The following is a 23,745-nucleotide window of genomic DNA, read 5'->3' as shown; positions in this document are numbered from 1 at the left end:
AAACATACAGATGCAGTTTATAATAGCAAAAAAAAAAAAAAAAGACTAACTTTCAGAAAAAGCCAATTCTATTAAAGGACAAAAAGAATGATAAAATGCAAGTATATATACCATGTTCATGCATGGTCCATCTTATCATTACAAAGCTGTCAGTTCTCTCCAAATAAATATGTATTACTTAAATTCAATTTCAACTGAAATTCAAGCAGAATTATTGGAGGAAGCTTGGTGACTGGTTTTAAAAATTCATGAAAGAATAGATATATGGAAATATGTAGGGCAATCTCTGAAAGAGTAAAACCTTACACTGCTTTATCATTTCCATTCGTCCCATCTATTATGATGCTGGCTTATACTTTTGGACCTAGGTTTTATTTCAATTGCTAAATTACTTAAAATTCTACCAGCTGCTTAAATTCTCTTTTCATACTTCCAGGATTAGGTGCAAAAAAGGCAATAGGCAGTCTATGCTCTGTTTACTCTCTGATCCTCCCCTTTACAACACTTATAAATATTAATCCATTCATATGTATCTCTATAGTCCTCATTCTATAATGTGATATGTCACAAACATTTTTCTTCTTTATAAAGTATAAATTTTTTTTAATATTCTCAAATATTTTTAAAGAAAAGTAATATAAACTAAGTGGGCCCAACTGGTAAGATCCTTGATTCCACCTACAATACACTCTTCTCTGAACAAGATTTTCTTCCATCTGAGATTCTGAGAGTACAGCACACGGTGTTCTACTCTTATAGGCTGACTTCTCCTTGTGTCATTTCAACTGTCACAGGGAAAGAGAAAGATCCTCGATTTAATAAAAAAAACTCCCTATCACAGATGCTTGCCTAATTCTCTCCTCTTTTCACTCCCTGATTTTCACTTTATCTCACAGACATAAATACAATGCTGTTGATAGGCCCTAAATTTAATCTGCAAAATGAAAGAGTTTTAATCTGTTATTTCAAGCTTCTATAATTATAGTAACTGTATATAGACAGCAAATGCAAATCACAAGACTAAGATTTATACCTGATCTGTGTGCCATGGTTTTTAGCTTTATATGGCCATAAAAATCATTAATAAAAGTAATTTTGTGACTATAAATTTATATCTGCTAACTCATCTCATCTTCACATTTTGTTTCCCATCCAAACCAATGTCAAAATCTTTTGCAATGTCTTTGTTATAGGACCAGAATATCAAGATGCACAAACTATTTAGTGAACAGCAAAATAGTATTTTATCACAGCATTAATCTGTAAATGATACCATCTATTACATTTTGTAGCAGTTTCAGTATAGTTTATAAACATTTAATCTAGGTTTTTTTTAAGGATTTTATTTATTTATTTGACAGAGAGAGAGAGAGAGAGATCACAAGTAGGCATAGAGGCAGGCAGAGAGAGAGGGGGGAAGCAGGCTCCCTGCTGAGCATAGAGCCTGATGTGGGGCTCAATCCCAGGATCCTAAAATCATGACCTGAGCTGAAGGCAGAGGCTTAACCCACTGAGCCTCCCAGGTGCCCCTTAATCTAGGTTTTTAAGAAAGATTTCGATTCTCCATTCTTTCTTCCATTCTCTTAATAATCTACCACTCTGACTTCCTTAATTCGAATTACCATATTTTACTGTTCTTTCTAATTCTTAAAGGTTCTTTCTTAATTCTTAAAGCAGCTTCCCTCTTAAAGACATAGTTTCTGAAGACAGTCACTAGTTGGACTACAGACACAATTTTTGTTCAGTTTTATTTTTTAAACTTTCAGGTATTTAAATTTTGGAATAGTTTTTGAGGAAGGTTTTTTTTTTTTTATTATTGTTGTTTGTTTGTTTTTTTAAGAAAGCAACAAGCAGAGCATTTCTTGAAGTTATAATACCAGTTCCTAAGTGTGTATGGATTTCATTTACAATATAAAGCTACTAAAAGGGGAACTCAGACCTCCCACTGTATTTTGAAAGAAAGTTTTGGATCAAGGCAGAAAACATGGAACCTCCTTAAATCCTCCATACCAGTACAATAAATAAATGATTACTAATAATCATATCAAGAAACAAATGCTAAATATACAATAAACATTCAGAGAAATGAACAAAATCAACATGAACTAAATTTAAATTGTGCCTTCTTTAGTTATTAAATCTGTGGTTTTTGAATTGACAATAGAATTTTTAAAAGGCATATGAACTTATAATTTTACTTACTAATATCTTAGTTTCCTTGGTAGTTTTATGATAATTTATTTGCATATAGCTCTCAAGGCTTAAAATAAGTTAGATATTCAGGATTTTTGTAATAATTTTCCCATGTGTCATGTGCTTTGAATTAGACAAGCCGTGTTTTGTACTCTTCTTTTAAAAATAACAGCTGCTTCAGTATTCCCATCAAGTTCTCAAATATAATCTGAGTGATTTATCTATTGCTAGGTTTTCTACTTCATCAATGGCTGCATAAAACATGGTATTATTATTCTCCTCTTCTTCTGAATACTTGCTCTTTTCTTAGAAGAAAAGAGAAATTAAAGACTGAGAGGTTAAGCTTTTTAAAAGCAATTCTTATTGCTATGGGAGAGAAATGAAATGTGAAAGCATGACAAAGAACTAAAAATTATCTACTACTGCGTTGAATTTGTTTGTATTTCCTTTATTGCATCAAAATAACACCAGAGATTTTCTTTCCACTAATTCCCAAAACATTTCTACAGAGCAAAATAAAAATGTAAAAATTAACACTGTCATAATATTAGTCTTATGCCCTCAGGCATAAGAAAATGAAAGCTCTAGGTCCATTTCATAATATTTTATTCCTTCTTTCCCCTCTCATGCTTTGACCTACTTTTACCACTAAGTTTTAGCTAGCCTTTTTTGTGGTTCTGAAATGTTTATATATTTTCCTCCATTTTCATTCTGATGCATATTTTCAAAGAGGAATAAATTATAATAATTTGAAAGAATAACTAACAAATTAATGATAGCCACATTGAAGAAAGTTATACAAAATTACTCTGTAATACAAATGTTAGTATATAAAAATTTAATTAAATTTTGGTTTCACTATGAAGTATATGAAAATCTTAAATATTATTTTTTTAAATAGAAATATAATGTCATGAGCTGAAAAGGAAAGGTAGGAAAATACTACTCAGTGAAAAAAAATTAGTGAAATTGAAGTAAATAAATTAGTTTCTAAAGAATAGGGTTCATAGTAAGAGTAAATAGAATTCTGTGTTAATTGTACTTTCTTGTTCATACATTTGACCTTATTAATTTTAAATACCTTGGCAATGTAATATGGTATAATTCTTGATGATGTGATTCTTTTCTAATCTAGATGAAATAGCAAAGGTGTTAAGGGGGGTTCCTATATTTATTGGGAGAAATCCATTTTTAGATAATTAGAAGTATAGCTTTCTGAATGTCTAGTCCTTGTGATACTTACAACAAATGAAACATCACCTTAAAATAGAATAAGAACCTAGTATTGTAATCCACTCTACCTGGTTGAGGGAACCTTTTTTTTTTTAATTTTTTGAAGATTTATTTATTTTAGAGAGAGAGTGTGTGCACACATAGCAGGGAAAGCGGCAGAAAGAATGGGTGAGAAAGGGAGAGAAGAGGACTACCTGATGCGCAGAGAGCCTATGTGGAGCTTGATCCCAAGTCCCTGAGATCATGGGCTAAGCTGAAATCAAGAGTGGACACTTAACCAACTGAGCCACCCAGGTGCCCCTAGTTGAGGGAAGCTTAGTGAGTCTACATTCTCTAAAAAGCAAGTGAAAAAGAAGGCATTTATTCAATTGGTAAGTCTATATAAAATTTAATGTTCAGAATGTTTGCAATATGGATATATTTTAAAATCTGTGGTGATGAAGACATATATGAAAATAACCAAAGTCAGCATTTTCTTTGAGTCCTTGTATCATAACTGGGCACATAAGTTATTCGCTATAAGTAGCTAAATGAAAAATACTGTATATATTTCCAAAAAGTTAGAAACAAATAGAAGAAAAAATGTCTATAAATACAGAAACAAGAATATAACTAAGAATAAGCAAGAAATACACAGGGGATATATAAAAATATTTCTTAAATATTCAGAGAAGATTCAATATTATAATTTTAACAATTTTTTTCTAAATTAACCTATAAATTCAATTTAATGTTAATAAAAACTTAAAGTATATTTCTTCTAAATTTGATAAGCTTATTTTACAGTTATATTAAAAGTAATTGTAATTATTTCTAATAATAGGTCGGGGGATGGAATAGAATGGGGGATTCACTCGTTCAATAATAACATTCATTATTAAGCTATAATGTTTTACATGCTTTGGTATTGGACATAGATTAATTAGTAGAATAGATCCAGAAATATAACCATATGTATCATGAAAAATACATAAATTAAAGGAGCTGCTTTAAACATGTGACAGTTCAAAGATGAATTTAATACCTTTTTTTATTATTTGAATTGTTTAGCTGAACGTGCATATTTTTAAAATAGGATGCGTATATAATTATTAGAAAAGTTATTCATGCAGACACATATATACATAACATAATTTGTTAATATATACATATATAAAAACTAAAAATATGTGTGTCTCCATATTAATATGGTATATACAAATATGAATATATGTGTGCATACATATGTAGGTGTCTAAATGCAAATATGCACATATATACACATACATGTGTGTTTCAAAGAAGAATAAATTAAAATGCTTTAAAATATATTAAATATATTGTTTTTTTTAAAGACTTTATTTATTTATTTGACAGAGAGAGAGATCACAAGTAGGCAGAGAGGCAGGCAGAGAGAGTGGGGGAAGCAGGCTCCCCACTGAGCAGTGTGCCTGATGTGGGGCTCAATCCCAGGACCCCGAGATCATAACCTGGGGTCATAACCTGAGCTGAAGGCAGAAGCTTTAACTGACTGAGCCACCCAGGTGCCCCAATATATTGTTTTGTTATAATATTTCTAGTTTTGGGTTTTTGGTTTTGCTTTTGTTTTTGCCTCAAGAAAAGTATATATAATAATCATATAATCTTAAACTCAGGATTTGAACAGGAAAAAGTTACAAGAGGAATAGCATTTGATCCTTTTTCATTTTCCACTTAAATTACAGCAATATAATGGTGTGGAAAAAGTTTCTAAAAAAAGACTGAAAACACACTTTCTGCAAAGATGAGGTAGTCTGGAATTATAAAGCAAATAAAAATAAAAGAATTCTGATAATGACTTAAGAAAGTACATCTAGTAAAAGGATTCTGATAGGACAATAATGAAATGATAATCCTTTGTGGATGGAGACATTCCACCCCAAAATACATTAATAAAATTTAGGTGAAAATATAAGCAAAAGATTGACAGCTCTGATATTAAAAATACAAATAGGCAAAGAACCAATCCAAATTTCATGGAGTTTAACTTTCAAACAGGATTTATACCATTGTTCTCCAAGTTCATTTACTTTTGGAAAAACAAAGCTTTCTGTTTTAAGAGAATAAAGCTTATTTTAAAGAGAGGGAGGGAGTACTCCTCTACTATATATCAATAATTTCAGAATAAATGAATCCAAAATATATGGATTGAGTTTCCTTCCAAAAGCACATGGCTTATAAGTTAAAGGAAAACTCCTCGAGGCTACGTGTTTTATCAAACCTAGAACAAACAAAAATAATTTTGAGATGTAAAAAATATACTGAAACTATAGCCAAATGTACTCATCCCTGAATTAAACAAAACACCATGACCACAGAATTCTATTTACACTATTCAGAAAAGAACAGCATGAGAAAATCCAACAATTACTAGAAGGTAAAATATACTTCTTCAGGAAATTCTGAAGTTACCTACTCTCTGTTACAAAAATATACTGTATTTATAACATTTAAGAAAAAAAATGTCATCAAAGCATCAAGGAACTTAGGCATATTTTAAAAGGCATCACTCTACAATGTGATATTCCAATATGAAAGATGGTGATAATTTGGCCCTGTGCTTCATTAAGATGCCTTTTTCTTTCACTGACAACTATTCCCTACTCTCCCTATCCTAGACTCACACCACTTCCCAACACCCGCACACACATATACACACACACAGTATTTTTTGCTTCTTTAGAATAAGAGAAAGTATCTCAATGACTGTGATGCTGTGGTGATTTTGTAATGGGTTAACTAGCTAAGCTGTATCGCAGAATTCTTATCGCTATATGTATCATTACAGGGTCCACAAGAGAGGTTCTGGTGGGGGATTTTAAAGGTTGGAAGTAAAGCAGCACTTAGCTTGTTGCTAATCCTTTCGCTCCCCTGCTGGGCATGAAGGAGTGGTCAGGCCTGGAACTCTCCCATCCTCCTCCGTATTGACCTTCAGCATTTCCAACTCCTGGGACAGGAGTCTGTGTCTAGCTCTATGATAAAGAGCCCTGGCTTTTGTAGGAGACCCACACCAATGTGGGTCAGGGGCAATAAAAACTAACAAGGATTTCAGTCCAAATTCACAGGCTTTTTTTTTTTTTTTTTTTTTTGTTCTCCCTCACTGTGTGTGTGTGTTTCCAGCTCATTCTAGTTCTCCTGCACTTTATACTCACCTTTCCCTCCCTAGGACTACAAGGTCCATCATACATGAAAATAAAAGTTGCAAAGGGGCTGTTTAACCAGCTGCCACAATTGTACTGGGTTAAATCCCTGAAGCAAAAGACCTAACATACACATACACACATACGTGTGTGCACACACACCCTCTTGCTTCTTTAATTAAATTGTGATCACTACAGGCAGATAGGCAGTTTATCTTGGGAATCAGAAAGACCCTTAACGTGTGCTACCATTACACAGCTATATACACTGCTAATTTTCAAGTCCAGTTCCAAGTAACAAGTATTTGTTCAGATGCAGATGTTTATTACAAGTTCTTGAAAATTCTAGTCAGTATTCTTTTAGTTGCAAGTGACAGAAATGTAACTTAAACTAGCTTAGGTCAAAGGGAATCTACTGAGTTGTGGAAGCAAATAATAAGAAAGCCAGGAAAAATAGAAACAGGAATTGAGATATTATCTGAACTTTTACTGATCTCTAAATTAACTCTCTCTGTTTTAAATTCGGTCTCTCAAACTAATCTTGTTAAGAAAGCTTTAAAAAATACTGGTACTTTCAAGCTTTATATGAGTAAAACCATTGATACAGTCCTAGAAAAGAAAAAGACTCTTTCAGCTCCTTAAAAATCTTGATGGAGGCCTCTAATCAGCCTCCATGATTAAGAGTCAGACAGGAAAAGGAGAGAAACTAAGAACTAGTTGGCAGATCCCAGGAGAACTACAGGATTCAGGAAAGGGGTGTATTTCCCCAAGTAAGACAAGGTATGACTATCAGAAGAAGAAGGGAAGGGGTAGAGAATTCAAAAATAAAACTACAGATATCCATGACACTGGGTTGGTACTAATCATAATGTATGAGTTTCTTTCAAGGCTTTGTCTACTTTCTCTCACATATAGGAATTATACAACATGATATATATAGAATAGCAGGATTATGCATGATGATGCAAACATTTTTTTAAAAAGGGTCATGGCTAATGAGTTAATGTCACTTTGCCAGAAGGTCTATGCCCTTAGTTAGTCCGTTGACAGATCCATCTTGTTCAACATATTTATCAATCATTTGAACCAGGACAAAGATAAGTGCTTATTAATTTAACAAGAATATGAGAAGGAAAGGAAAATGCTTGATGACAGAATACAGATCTAAAGGCACATAAACATAAGCTGCAGTAATAGAGGAAATAAGAGCTGGGATTCTCTCCAAACCTGTGATTTTATAACTCTTACAGACTGCAAATTAAGAAATATTGCTACAACTAGTTTCCACATATATTTTCAGAAATTGATGGGAGGTGGTTAAAAAGTCAAAATGCATTTTCTCTTCATCTATATTGGTTTCATATTATTTTAATATAGTATATATAATATATACTACATATGTGAATATAAATATATAAATTATTCACACATGTATATTTGAAGTTACATAACAGACTTAATCTTATGTCTTAGTTACATACCCAAGCTAATCTTATGCTTGATCCACAAGTTCTGTGATCACAGTGATTATAATTTGCTAACTAAACTCTAGCTAAAAATCTCATCTGTGACTTTCTTAAATGACCTTTTTAGAATTAATGTTTATGACTCAATCTGGAAAGGACATACATATATATAAGAAGTGTTATTAGAATCTCAACTACAGTAAGAGATAAGACTGAAAACACTGAAATTCTGTGATGTAAAGATGAGAGACCACCATGAGAAGGAGAAATCATATGTTCTCCTGAAATATGTTCTAGTTTATAGTGATTCTTACACCCCTCTTTACCCTATTACCACATTACCTAATTACCATCTGCCCCCAACATTCAACTCTGACATTGTTTAGTGAGGCAATGGGAACAGGGTTGGGCTGCCCAGATCCTGTGAATCTATTATAAAACTGAGTCTTTTCTGCAGACACATATTAGAGAGCTCAGATCTCAATGGGGAAAGACATCAATTCAGAGTAGATCTTTGACAGAATTTAAAGAAAAGTGTCAATGAATACAAGGTCAAAGAGTACATGTAAAGTAACAGATTTTGAAAATGAATATGAAACTAAATATTACAATGAAACATTAGAGACACAGTCACAGAATAATAAATTTTAAAAGCAAAATAAAGACAGTGTAATAAGAATTAAGTTCTAATGAAGGAACAAAAGACCTGAGTTCCAGTAAAACTGGTCATTGTTATTAAGTGATAGAGCTGAGAAGAAAGAGAACATTAGATTGTGGAAAGATATAATCTACTCCTGAAGTTCCCTACTGCGTTCTTTATTACCACATACCATGAGACATGTTCTAGGAATTCAAAGAATGAGCATCACTGTCAACTTGAGCAGTTAGATAATTATGTAAGCACAATCAGAATATGTGGTCAAACCTTCCATAGGAAGACTTCTAAACGTAATAAATACTGTTTGTTTACTAAAGGAAAATATTCCCTGTCTCTTTTTTTTCCTCACATCCCCTATCTAGTTAATCCAAAATTCCTATGGAGTTTACACTATGAACATATCCATTCCCACTTGTCTCCACACCCACAGTCATCTCCTTCCATGCCACCATCTTTTGTCTAAATCACTGAACCAGCCTTGCAAGTGTCCATTCTTCCAGGTAAAACTGGGTTAATGATTGAGTATCTAGATGAATATGTCCTATAGGGAAAAGGGAAATAGAGGCACAGATTTAAAATATTACAATAAAAATGTCAATCTCTATAGCAGGGGTCAGCAAATTAGGGCCAAATATCATTTTCATATATGAAACTTTATTGGAACCTAACCATACCTATTCGTTTGCACATCATCTATAGCTGCTTTCCTACTACAACAACAGAAATGAACAGTTACTGTAAAGATCATCTGGGCGGTACCAATTGCAAATATTTTCTCCCTTGCATTAGGTTTCCTTTTTGTCTTGTCGATAGTTTCCTTCATTGTGCAAAAGTTTATTTTGTAAAATTCATTTAGTGGCTGGCAATCTACTGAATGTGGGATCATATTTAGAAATCTAGGCCAAAGCTTAACCCTCCTCAATTTCACCTACAAAGTTAATTTAATGGTGACTAGGTAGGACTAGAAACTATCTTCCAGATAGTGGATAGAAAGTATTACCCTTTGGGGCATGTAGTGTTCAGCAAGAGGGCTACACACACTGCAGACCTTATGTGGATACTACCCTTCCTGGATATCAAGGATGTAAGAGCCCCCAACGAATTACTTCTAATGATAGAGTGTGCCTATAAGTAGGGGACCCTAGAGTTTAGGTCTCTGGACATCTGTTTGGCCAGTAAAAATAAGCTAGCATATCAAAGAGAAGATTAAAAAAACAGCAAATATGCTAGATGAGACATTTTCTCTAAAACTGCCAATCTAATTCCTTAAAATGTAACACCAGCTTCTATTTTGATAAATTTCAAGTGTGAGCTTGAAATTTATTATCAGCCAGTGTTCTCCATATGGACCAGTAGTTAGGCATAGTTACTACTCCTGACCATTGCTACACTTTATCTCCAAGTCAATTAATCTACAGAAATTTATTTGCAGCTTTTATTAATGTTTTCTTGCCCTTTGACTCTGAAAACAAAGATAGGTCTTAAGATAAGCTATGTAAGCTCAAAGAAGTACCTACAGCTTAACACCAAAATGAAAACCAGAGCTGTCAGAATAGATTTTCCCTTCATGATGGTAAAATATGCATGTGTTCTGAACTCTGTTTTCTTCGTATATTGAAGACTTCAGACCATTGGCTTACCTTCAGACCACTGGCTTACCTTTTGCTTTACTATAAAGGAGAGAAAAGGTAATATTTTTCTATATGCTATTGATAAGATTTTTTATTGTCTTATAATCAGAGTTGATTTAGTAGATTGGTATTCTTTCAATCCAGTTAATCTGAGTACTGTCCAAATCAATGTCTTATATCTAGGCAAAATAATCCAAGCCATCATTTTGGAGAACCATTCCCAAATATTGATTTAAAAAAAAGAAACCTTTAAATGAGTTCGTTTCCTTACTTAGGTGGTGTATTTTGAAAAAAGGTTTAGAGTTTTACCTAATTTGTAAATTTTAGAACTTACTTAAATTGTGGCATCAATTAAATTGATTTTCTAGAATTTTAATGTTTGTAGTAGGAGTAGGTGTTTTGAAATATCTAAAAATATAAAGCTAAAAAAATATAGGCTACAATGATTTCTGCTATGTACTCCGATAGAATTTGGGTCTCCAGGGCCCGTTTATTTCCTGTAGTTAGTGGGGCCAGAAGTGTATGGTAAATAATTAACAGCCCTGACTAGGGATCTCTATTCTGAGGAAGGTGGTTTCTTTAGTGAAAGCCTGGTTAAAATTCTCAGTTTTCATTAGAAGGTATCATTTGTCTCTTTTTCAAGGCAAAATTTTGGATCTTCCCTTTAATCAACAGCACAGAATATCTGTACTCCAGATATTACCAGAGAGCAAGCCTAAATCCTTTTTGCCCCCCCCCCCAGTACTAATAAAAATAATCACTAAAATAAATTATATTAATTGAGAGTTGCCTGGAACCATAGAATTCATCTTTTTCTCTTGACACTTTTTTTTTTTTTTCCTGGTTAGATGAGAATATCAGAGAGCTTCATATACAGACATTTTATCACCCAATCATCCTCCTAGATTAAGGCATATGTGGTAGGCTGAGTAATGATCCCCAAAGATGACCACATCCTAATTTCTGAATGTTACCATACACAGCAAAAGGGATTTATAGATCTTGCAATGAGGAAATAATCCTGGATTTTCCCACTGAGTCCAATGTAACCATGAATGCCCTTATAAAAGATAGGCAGGTGGGTGACAGTCAAAGGAGACTTAATTACAGAAGCAGAGACTAATGGCTAGGAACCAAAGAATGTAGGTAAACTCTAAAAGCTAAAAAATGTACAGAAAACATTTTCTCCAACAGCTTCCAGGAAGAATCCCAGCTCTGCCAATACTCTGATCTTAGTACTGTTAGACCCATTTCAGAGCTCTGACCTCCAGAATTATTAGATATTGTTTTCTTGTTTTAAGCTACTAGATTTGTGTAATTTGATACACCATAATAAGAAGCTAATCTAGGAAGCTGAAAGAAAATAGTATGTAAAACTTCTTATGCTTTTCATTGTACTAATATTTGTTGAGTATGCAATTAACTCCACCACACTAGGTCTTCTTTTTAGAGCTATTTAAGAGAAAAAATTTTCAGGTATCAATACACAAATAACTTGTCCTCTCTTGAGCTACTAAAATCTGTGGATTGTATCCCTGTTTTTCTCACGAGGTCATCACTACTAAGAAACTCCAATCCAATCCACTACTATGAGCACTTGTTTTATTCCTGACTCACCTTTACTTTTCAGTTTTTATTTTCTCTGTACTCTTTTTATAACTCCTTGCTTATGTACAAGCCATTTCAAATCATTTTTGAAGATGAGTATAAGTAAGTCAAAAATTAAATAAACATTTTTTAAAGATTTTATTTATTTATTTGACAGAGAGAGAGTGCACATAGCAGAGGGAAAGGGAGAAGCATGCTCCCCACTGACCAGGGAGCCTGATGCGGGACTCGATCCCAGAACCCTGGTATCACAACCTAAGTCAAAGGAAGACACTTAACAGATGAGCTACCCAGGCACCCCTAAACAAATAAATTCCTCTAAATATTTTATTAAGAAAGATCTTCTTCATGCTTAAATGAAGTTCTCCCCATTGTAAATTAATCTCATTAAAGATCTGGCCTATAAAGAGGAGATTTGGAAAGGAGCCATTTTGAAAAAAAAAAAAAGCATAAAGCTCTCTCATTTTCAACTCAGACTAGCAAATAACATATTTAATTTATAACTTTAAAAAAATCATTTATGTAAATTCCATTACATAACCTCCACTCTAGAAGCAGAATCACTGATTATATGATTTCTCAAATAATGTGATAACTGTATTCTTTTTCTAATACCATATGTTTATCATTTTTTAATTGTTCTTCATATGTGATAATGAGAGACTGATATTGGCTATGTCCAAAAAGGGATTTGATTAATACTGGTAAATGTGTTTTAAAAAAATAGTTCCTTGGGACACCTGGGTGGCTCAGTCCATTAAGCGTCTGTCTTCAGTTCAGGTTATGGTCCCAGAGTCCTAGGATAGAGTCCCACATCAGGCTCCTTGCTCAGTGGGGAGCCTGCTTTTCCCTCTTCCTGCCACTGCCCTGGCTTGTGCTCTCTCTCTCTGACAAATAAACAAATAAAAGTCTTTAATTTTTTTTTTTTTAACTTTTGACAATGCTGCTCACTCTTTGGTTAGGCCTTTGTAGTCTGTAACACTGGCCTCCCATTTTTGAAGGGCTCTCGTGTAAGGATGAAAAGCTGGCTCTCTCTGCTCTTTACCTTGTGACTCATGACATTGAAACAACCTAACTTTGTCCCTCATTGTGAGAGAAATGTTCTCATTTAATAGCTGTCACAGACCATAGCTCATTCAATGAGCTCCACTTGGCTGTAACTCTGCAAATATATTTCCTATAGTTGGTGCTGATATTGGGGAATTAACCTTTCATGCCGCTTTCCATTTGATCCTACCTGTTGACATTTGTATGCCAAAAAAAGAATACCTCAGTGGCATGAGAAAGAATAGATATGAAGTTCCAAGTGCTTGTCTGCCAAGTCAACAGGTTTAACTGAGGAGGGTGACTGGGAAAAGTATAATGATCATGCCAGACATTAGGATATATGTTTAGAAACAGGGGGGGGCGGGGGAAACTGACCAGGAGGAAAAACTGGTGAGAACAAAGTCTCTGGGAAGTAAACAGAAGATGGCAGGTGACAAAGTGGACCACAAAGAGGTGAACAGAGGAAGACAATATACAGAAATACTTGTAGCACTCAACATGAAAACTGGGCAGCCAGTCAAAGAAACATCAGCCTTGACTGGTCAAAAGTACATTTGGATTTGGCTCTTCACATCTTGTTGTTGAGCAAGGATTCCTTGATTGTGTGGGAAAGTAGGGAAGGTCAGCACCCAAAACATGCATGGAGGCTCATATACAGAATAAGGGTACAGAAAAATGGCAGATTATAATACAAGATTATAATGCAAGACCACATCATAAAAAAATGTTCATTCTAGGTAATGAGTATGTGTTTTCTTTATTTTTCTTTTAATGTAAAGAATCGGGGTAAAATGCTTCTAAATGTATACAACGACAGGTGCTTCTATCCTCTGGCTGGTTTGTTTCCTAGCTTTCTGAAATTACATTTTCCTCTCTTTGTTTAATGACTATTTTCTTCAATAGGTTATAAGCTCCAAAAAGGCAGAAATTATATCTCTTTTGTTCACTATCTAGTATCCAGCAGCAAGTCCAATGTTCATCACACAGAAGGCACTGAATAGATATTTATCAAATAAATTAGTATATGAGTAACAAAACTCAAGTTTATATGGGTACTTACTGGTGTGTGGCTGACTTGTAAAGCCACACAAAACTAGATTCGGTTTCTGTATTGACAAAACATTAGTATACTAAAAACATCTAAATAAAGTATTTCTAACTAAATATTTATCATTTTCTAGGCATTGTATTAAAAAAATAAGACTCGGCAATATTTTCTGTCTTTTCTGGCCCTCAATGACTGAGAACAACCATAAATAAACCTAGAGACCTATCTGCCTTTGAGTTTTTTTTTTTTAATTTCTGATATATGGAAATCACTAGAAATACTAAATATTTAAAAGGTGGATAATTTAGGGGCACCTGGGTGGCTCGATGTATTAAAGCCTCTGCCTTCAGTTCAGGTCATGATCCCAGGGTCCTGGGATCAAGCCCCACATAGGGCTCTATGCTCTGCAGGGAGCCTGCTTCCCTTCCTCTCTCTCTGCCTGCCTCTCTGCCTACCTGTGATCTCTGTCTGTCAAATAAATAAATAAAATCTTCAAAAAAAAATAATTTAAAAAATAAATAAGTAAATAAAAGGTGGATAATTTAGATTAGTTTTAGGATTTAACAGATCCAGTCTTTCCTCCATTTGGTTGTCACCCTCTGTGTTCATATTAAGGGGATGTTCTGAAGCTATTTGTCACCCCTACCTGTTGGCGTTTAGATAGCACTTGGTAATCCAATGACTTAATGTAGACATTGCCACACTCGAAGGAGACAAGGATATCATATTTCAAGAGCTCAAACAACCTCAGTATGTCTAATCTCTGATTTCTGTTTCTGGGAGAGGATCTAAACAGAAACTAGTTTGTGGTGTTTTAGGAGGTAGCATGTTCCTGCTCACTAATGATACTGGTAAAATCTCGGGAAAAACATGTGCCTTTGCATAAAGGTCTCTGAGTTCATAGGGCCCTTCTGAATCCCTTCCTTCTCATCGACGATCCATATAACCCCTGTTGCAGGAGGTGGGTTTTGTGGAAGAACATCTATCTTGAAACCCAGGAGTAACAGGAGAATGATGGCAGAGCTTGTGCATGTGTGGGGGCAGAGAGTAAATGACTACTCTGTAAGCTTCACCTCAAATTTGTTATGAACCTAAAACATACACAAGCTCTGCCATTATCAACATCCCCACCAGAGTGGTAGAGTTGTTATAACTGATGAATCTACATTGTCTACATTGTCAAAGTGCACAGTTTATGTTAGGGTTCACTTTTGGTGTTACACATTTTATGAATTTGGATGCAAATTATTCCTGAAAATGCTAAAGAATAGTCTACTGCCAGTATATTTAATAATTCAAAATTACTAATTAATAAAACAAATCTTGTTGCATAGTAACTATAGTTGACTGGGATGTAACAAAAGAATATTAAAAAACAGATCTTTGTCTGCAACGATTTTACTATTTTAATGGAATAAAAAGTGACATTATAACATAAAAGTCTTACTAAGGTGCTTTTTTGAGTGTCTACCAGGCAAAGCAATATCTTAGGATTGTTACAGGGAAAGAGATGGGCAGATAAAATAATTTAGATGTATACTCTTCCAAAAGCTTTTTGTTCTACTGAGCTTTAAGTTATAAAATAAATATCTAAATAATTACAATTGAAAGTGACAACAAGATGTGATCTAGAATTGTTACCCTATAAAGAATTGTTGGAACTCAAAGAGAGGAAAGATTTATTTTGGCTAATCTGACACTATTTAAATGAGGAAGTGGGTTTATTAACAGGTTTAAACAAAGGCTAAAGCTTTATTCAGAGAAAGAGAAAAGATCAGCAAAGTTACAAAATCAGAGAAATGTGGAAAAGGGCCATTTATTCATTCAATCAATTCATCTTATATTTATCCAGTGCCTACCAGAAGCCAGCCGCTTTTGTTGGTGCTGGAGATACAGCAGTAAATGAAACAGACAAAAATCCCATCCAGGGGCGCCTGGGTGGCTTCTTGAGTTAAGCAGCTGCCTTCAGCTCAGGTCATGATCCTAGGGTCCTGGGATAGAGCTCTGCATGGGGCTCCCTGCTCAGTTGGGGAGTCTGCTTCTCCCTGCTCCTCCCCTTGCTCATTCTCCCTCTCTCTAGCTCTCTCTTCCTCTCAAATAAATAAAATCTTAAAAAAAAAAAAAAAAATCCTATCCAGAAACAGGGCTTAGGATCACAGTGGAAGAGAGGAAAAAATGAAATAAGATGAAACCAGAGAAGGAGACAAACCATAAGAGACTCCAAATCTTAAGAAACAAACTAAGGGTTGCTGGAGGGAAGGGGATGGGCAGATGTAACTGGGGGATGAACACTGGGGAGGGTATGTATTGTAATGAGCCCTGGGTATTATATAAGACTGATGAATTACAGACCCACACCCTTGAAACAAAAAATACATTATACATTAATTTACTGAATTTCAATAAAATAAATTAATAAATACGAATTTTTAAAAATCCTATCTTTGAGGAACTTTATGTAAGGAAAGCAAGTTTCAGTTTGGTAGAAGCAAAAAATTGATCAATCAATCAGTCAAAAAACACTGGGGAGGAGAGGCAGATAATGTTTGGGAAGATACAAGAGAGCCAAGTCGTAGACAGTTCTGAAGGTCAAGCCAGAAAGTCAGACTTTTGTTGTTTAGATGAGGGTAAGCCATTAAAAGTTTTTTAAGCAGCAAAATATCCTAATCAGATCTGTACTTTAGGAAGATTAATTAGGCAGCTAATTAGTAAGATAAACCCAAGAACCGAAAGTGGATAGACTTTGCACAGTTCTACAAAAAAATAACAGAGACAAGCAGGTCAAGGGAAAGATATAGGTCAGGTTCTGGAAGACGACATACAAGTATTTAGAGGTGAAGTAAAGCTATAATGACACAAAAAGTATGCATCTACCAAATAAGTCAAGGCAGTGCGTGGCCCACACTTCATAATGTAGTTCTGTACAGGGAAGAATAAGTATGTGGCGTCCACCTTTTCCTCTGATAGTGGTCAATTAATTTGATCTTTACCCCTTTACAAGCCTTTTGTTTTGCTAAAAGCAGTGACTACTGAAGTTGAAATGCATCAGCTTCAGATAATCAGACCTCCCATCATTAAATGTCCCTATTGTGAAAGGAACTCTGAGGAACTGGGATAAAGAGGTCTTTTTGTTCCAGTTTAATTCCATTGTCTTCCTTGCTATTCATGTGTTTAGCAAATGAGGAGAGAAATTAATGACAATGATGAATGAAAAGCAGAGAGAAATGTGTAGGCATTGTAGACTTAAGCCAATCCACAGTTGTCTCCAAAATGAGTTTGATGCTTATTTTCCCAGTCTTTAGACTCCTGCCTTTATTCTTCATTTTTTCTTTATTTTTCCATTATTCTCAATGGCACCAATGTACAAAGTGAGTCCATGGTGGGCTTGCAATAAGAGAGGTAAAGAGCTGTCTACGTATTAAATTCCCAGCTCCAATATACAGGAACTGATAGTTTTTTTCAAACATTACCAACAAAACAGATTGTAGGAGAGACAGAAATATAAGAACCTCAAGTTACCAGAATAAAACACAGAAGATTATCAGTACTCACAACCTTTTTGAGCACATTAAAAAAACAAACAAACAAACAAAAAAAACAAAACCGAAAATGAAAAAACACATACATACAAAGAATACACACACACATGCACACACACAATATACTCCAATGAGGATACTGATAAAGGATTTAACTATTACTATCACCTACTCTGTCAAGCACACATGTTCCTTTTTTTCTCCCTCCTTTGACAGCCTTATTTTCTCAATATAAAGAAACATAAAGTACAGGATATCTCAAGTCATGGGATTCTTGGAGCAAATTCAATTTCATCATTTATATTCTATTTCCTTGGGCATTTTAAACTTTCTGAGCCTCAATTTTCTCATCTGTAAACAGGACTAATAATAATATCTATCTCTAGGTTCAAGTGTATATCCAATGAGATTACACAGATAAATGCTTACAACGTCAGGTATTTAACAAGCAGTCAGTAAATGTTATTTGTCATTGTTCTTATTATTAAACTTCTTAGATGAAGGAAGCCACTTAAATAAAAGGCCAGATTCCTTGGACATGTAATGCAATTAAATCTCAGTGTGTGCCAGCATGTCTTAGAAGTGCAAACTCACTTAAAATGCAGGCATCCTGGGTCACTATTATCACTTCTAAGAAGAGTGAGATACTTACAGCTCCGAAACTTAAAATAGCCCTGAAGTGTTGGCAAAGATATCCTTGTTGTGAAGGTACAATAAGTGCCCTTTTGTGAATTTCACTCCCCAAGTGTTAACTGACATACAGCATGCAACACTTGACAGTCTCATTCAAGAGCCGTTTAAAAGAAAGTGCCTGAAATACAGAGAATTTGGCTGCTCATTATAGACACCACTTTGGCAAACATCATGTTGAGGCATCAAAGCTTTTCAAACACTGGAGGACCGAACTCAGACTCAGATAAGCAAAGCTGATAAACAAATTTTCCCCGATTCCAGGGTATATCTGTCTAATATAATTGTTCTGACCAGCTGAAACTACAGGCTTAGTATAATTTAACTTAAATATTCCCAACAGAAAAACTATTTTTTAAATTTCTATGTGGTTTCTTTTACACCTGACTTTTCTGAAGTAGCAAGTATGAGGATGGTAAGTCTTCACCAGCAGATGCTAACCCTTTCCTCATGTGAAAGCCCCTCTCCCATAGACACCACCTTCTTAGGTTCTCTTAACTCCCCAGGCTATTTAAGAAGTCATCTTAATACTGTAATGACAGAAGGTCTCTCACTTCTCCATGAAACTGTCCATGTTCTGCCTTTACTACTGAAATGGAAACAAATTTTTAGAACAAATCTAGATGTAAGAAAGGCCCTATTGTTGTTTGCACATATGCAAATACTGGACATATCATTTGTGGTATATACATAGTTCAGACATAAAGAGCTACAGAATGTGGATCACTTCATGAGGTGGTACACTGCACCTTTCCTTTTATATAAGCTTAGTATTACGTGTATCAAAAGCACAAATGTTGTGCCAGAACAGAGATAGCTGCACAGGCTATCAATCAAACTATTACTTACAGCTGTTCTTTTCAGGACTACCTCCAAGAAGGCCTTTCATCTTTTATAAATAACCCAGTTACCTTCAGTTTACTTACCTTCTTAACTGGCAGCAAATGCTGAGTCTCAAAACAAAATCATCATGAAAATGTGAATAGATTGTTTCATGCAGTATAATAGCATCATTATGAATTGGAGTAGAGGTAGAATTAAGGGAGTAAAAGGGTCCGAATCCCTATTCCAATTCATGGAGGGGAGGAAGGACTTACCCCTACCACCACCAAGAAATTTTCTGGATGCAAACTGGATGTTGTAAAATTCAACTCAGTTCTAACACTATCTACCCAGAAGTAGCATCAGATTCCTCACGTTAAGGGTTCATTCGGTTGTACAAGTCAGCTCCCCATCCCAACTTCAGACACTAGTCACAAGCCTGGCCAAAAATGAGAGGTTCCCAGGACCCCCCTCTTTAGGTTCCATTAATTTGCTAGAGCAGCTCACAGAACTCAGGAAACGCATTTATTCACTGGATTACCAGTTTAATACAAAAGGATATAATAACAGGAAGAGCTAGGTGAAATAAAGGTATATGACAAGATATGGGAAAGGGCGCAGAGCTTCCATGCCCTCTCCAGGTGGGCCAGTCTTCCAGCACCCCAACATGTTCACCAACCTGGAAGCTCTTTGAACCCTGTCCTTTTGGGGTTTATGGAGGTTTTGTTACATCTGCATGACTAATTAACTCACTGGCCATTAGCAACTAAACTCAATCTCCAGCACCTCTCCCCTCACCAGAGGTTAGGACTGATGAGAGCTGAAAGTTTCAACCTTCTAATCACATGGTTAATTCTCCTGATAACCATACCCCTATCCTTAGGTTACCCAGAAGCTTCCCAAAAATCATTTCATAAGCCTAACAAAAGACATCTTCATTGCTCTTATCACAGGAAATTCAAAGGGTTTTAGGAGCTGTGAGCCAGGAATCATGGACAAAACCCAAATATATATGAGAAATATTTTTTGGTCATCTGAATGACCAAATATATACTTTTAATAAATCACAATGTCACAGGGAGCACAGAAGAGAGATCTTATTGAGGAACAAAAAAAGTATTGGGAAAGCTTCCCATGGAGTGAAATCTGAGCTATGGAATGATTAACCTGGCTGTGGAATAAGTGGAGCTGGGGTTGACATAAGAGATGATATGAGACAAGATGGGGAAGAAGGCCAGCCTGTGACAGAGAAAAGCAAGACCAGGAAACAGAAGACAAGAATTTATGCAGACCAACTCTGAGCAATATAGTGTCCGCGGACAGCAAATTATAAAGCATGGAGTTCAGATGTGAGGCAGGAAGTTAAGTGAAATCTGATCCTGAAGGGTCTTAGAAGCAAGGGTGAGTGAGGACTTTGGGTTTTATCATAATCACAGCAGGATGCTGTATTAGTCTCCTATTGCTGCTCTAACAAATTGCCACAAATTTAGTGGCTCAAAACAAACAAACAAAAAATTATTACCTTACGCTTTTCAAGTTCAAAGTCCAAAATAGGCTACCAGCACCGTGTTCTGTCTGGAGGCTCTAGGAGAATCCATCTCCTTTTCATTTCCAGCTTCTAGAGGTTGCCCACATTCACATCTCTTAGCACATGGCCCCGGCACAGAAATTACCTCTTCACTGTCACATCTCCTTTCCCTTTCCCTCTTCTACTTCCCTCTTTCACTTTTATAAAGTGATTACAGTAGACCCACAAGGATAATTTCCCCCATCTCAAGATCCTCAATTTAACCATATCTATAAAGTCTCCTTTGTCATGTAAGGTAATGTATTCATAGAGTCCTGAGAGAAGTATATGGACATCTTGGGGCGGGGCATTATTCTATCTACACAGAAGCTTTTTCAGGTTTTAAGCCAGGAACCAAAAGATCTGAGTTAACAAAGTTAACTGAAAATCAAGGATATTTTATAATTTATGAGTTTCTGTATTTTAGCAACATGAGGGTAATCATGTTAAAAAATATTTCTTCCTTAGGAACCTTACTGTCCTACACCTAGTACTTCAATCCTTTCTTTCCCATGCAGGGAAAGAGTGCAAGTGTGTGTGTGTGTGTGTGTGTGTGTGTGTGTGTGAGATTATTACACCATTTAACAAGTGTACAGGTAATATATGAAGATGAGGGCTTCTATATCTTAATTATGTATGTTTAATAAATACATTTGGGTTCTTAGCCTGGAATCATAACCACATGACAGTCGGCACTTTATGGCTATGAGAAGTCAAGGGCAGTCCAGGCAGCAAAGACAGGCTGATCTGGAGACAAGCCTCACTTTGCTACTTCACAATTCTGTGTTCCTTGACAATCTGCTTGGGCTTCCTGTGATCTATATTCCTCATCTATTAAAGGGACACAAAAATGCCTGCCTGGCAGCTTTGTTGTAAGAGTTAAATAATATAATATTAGCAATAACATTTTGAAATTCATGGCATTAGGCTTTTATAACAGGGAGGGTACTACACTCCTACATACATGTTCTATAGCACCTTACTTCTCAAATATGGAAATTAAGCATGACTCATACATTGCAAGCTATAAAAACACTAGATAAATCTCTCATATTTAATCTAACCTGTGAAGTCAATAGAACTATTCTTATATAACTATTCTTATAATTATTCATCTATTCAAACACAAAAAAATTGTGAAATATTTTCATTGTATAATTTATAAAGCCACCTCCGATTCAGCATCTCTATGGAAACCACTGCTGGCCTGGAGATCCCCAGAGCATTTCTGTGGGCCCAGTCTGGCAGTCTCAATCTTTACTATCATTACTCCCAGCTACTAAAGAAAGAGAAACCAGTAACAACAGTGATCCCAGGTTCCAAAGTAATTTTCAGTCTTTTTTTTTTTCCTCCAAACTATGGTCATCTTAAGGGTGTGAGTACACAAGATATTCAGAAATCTGAAAAATGTTAAAATCACATTTTATTTGAAATACTGACATGGTCCTCAGGCCTCTTCAGCATTTAATCCATTAGAAGATGTGTATATAAATTAAAGCTAGGACAAGCAAAGGAAGGCTCCAATTATTAATATGTTCTTGTGGATGCTCATCTCAGCCAACATCAGGGCACAGATATAAATTAAACAGCCTTCAGATGACAGACATTATATAATAAACAATCTGGGCCTGGAGTCAGAAAGGCTTCATTTTAATCCTATAAACTGGAAGAGCATGTACAAAACGTTTATTCCAACTCCCTCAAGATGTTGATTCATTCACTCAGAAGAGATTTATACCGGCCCTACCATTTGCTGGGCACTGCCCTAGGCACTAGGAATAAAATGAGCAAAGGAGACAATGGACATGAAGCTAAGAAGGTATGTGCACAGCAAGTGTAGGCTCCATGGAGACACCTGTGCCATACATGTAGTCTTTTCTCTTTTTTTAAAATACAATATTATATTCCAAGGCTTGTCAAATAATCAACTTTTAGAAAATAATTTTAAAAGGTAATATATTTATAAAAATAACAATTCAATAAATATTGTTTCTCTTTGTTCTTCTATGCAAAAATCCTTGATGATCTTTAGTTCAATGAACTATTCATATCACTTTTTCTTTTAACACTTAATTTTTGATATTAACTCTTTAACCTATTCCACTTTAGTGAATTCTGCTCGATGAGGAAAGAAAGCCCAGTACTGCACTGAGCAACAAGTAATCTATGAACTAGTGACTCTCAATCATTTTTTAGAAAATCACTGTTGAGTCTGTTTTAGCCTTTCCTATTACTGTATTACACCTGCTAAGTCTAGTACCATACCTGGTTTTTATAAATATCCCAATCTTTTAACAAATTCTCACTTGCTAAGATGAAATCTTTTTTTTTTTTTTTTTTGGCTCTATTTTCCTTTATTTTATTAGAATTTAGAAGATGTGGGGCACCTGGGTGGCTCAGTGGGTTAAAGTCTCTGCCTTCGACTTTGGTCATGATCTCAGGGTCCTGGGATCGAGCTCCACATCGGGCTGTCTGCTCAGTGGGGAGCCTGTTTCCCTTCCTCTCTCTCTGCCTGCCTCTCTGCCTACTTGTGATCTCTGTCTGTCAAACAGATAAATAAAAATCTCAAAAAAAATAATTTAGAAGATGTGTTGGTCTTCCTAAGAGATTTAGGAGGTAATTTGGGTTACACACAATTTTTATTTTAAATGCTGATCTTAGAATAAAATGGCTGATATTTCTTATAACTGATGTTTCTCACTTATACAGGACCTACTGAGCAGGATTTCTGGAGAAATGTCAGACTTCAGGGCTGGCACAGGGTAGTAACAAGATAAGCCTGAAACATCTTGTACTGCCAGAAAGCAAGGAAGTGGTAAAAAAGTAAATAAATAAATTTTAAAAAGATAGGTGTGTCATAAGGACACAGGAGCTAGAATGAAGATTTTCCCACTCGCCATATCTGCAACCATGTGAGCACCAAATTAATTAAGTTCAGTAATTAATTATAAACCAATGAAAAACAGGAATTTATGAATCCATAGTATTAATAATCAGATAAATAACTAAATGGAAGGAAAGGGAGGAATTTGCTTATAGGAGAATGACAAATGCTGACTAAAGATACGAGGGGAACACCACCCAG

The 23,745-nt window shown here is 35.1% G+C and overlaps 1 protein-coding gene across 1 annotated transcript in view; it reads right to left on the bottom strand.

Annotated features, from left to right (window-relative positions):
- Positions 1 to 20,744, bottom strand: part of ANGPT1 (angiopoietin 1) — a 339,791-nt gene extending 319,047 nt beyond the window's left edge. The window contains exon 1 of the mRNA XM_082720024.1: positions 20,616 to 20,744. The gene's annotated coding sequence lies outside the window, so the exon portion shown is untranslated. The remainder of the gene's footprint in view (positions 1 to 20,615) is intronic.
- Positions 20,745 to 23,745: the final 3,001 nt, after the last annotated feature.

This window comes from Mustela nivalis (assembly GCF_964662115.1).
Source record: "Mustela nivalis genome assembly, chromosome: 2".
NCBI classification, from domain to species: domain Eukaryota; kingdom Metazoa; phylum Chordata; class Mammalia; order Carnivora; family Mustelidae; genus Mustela; species Mustela nivalis.
Note: the sequence above shows the minus strand (reverse complement) of the source record. Positions and strands in the feature narration are given on the sequence as shown.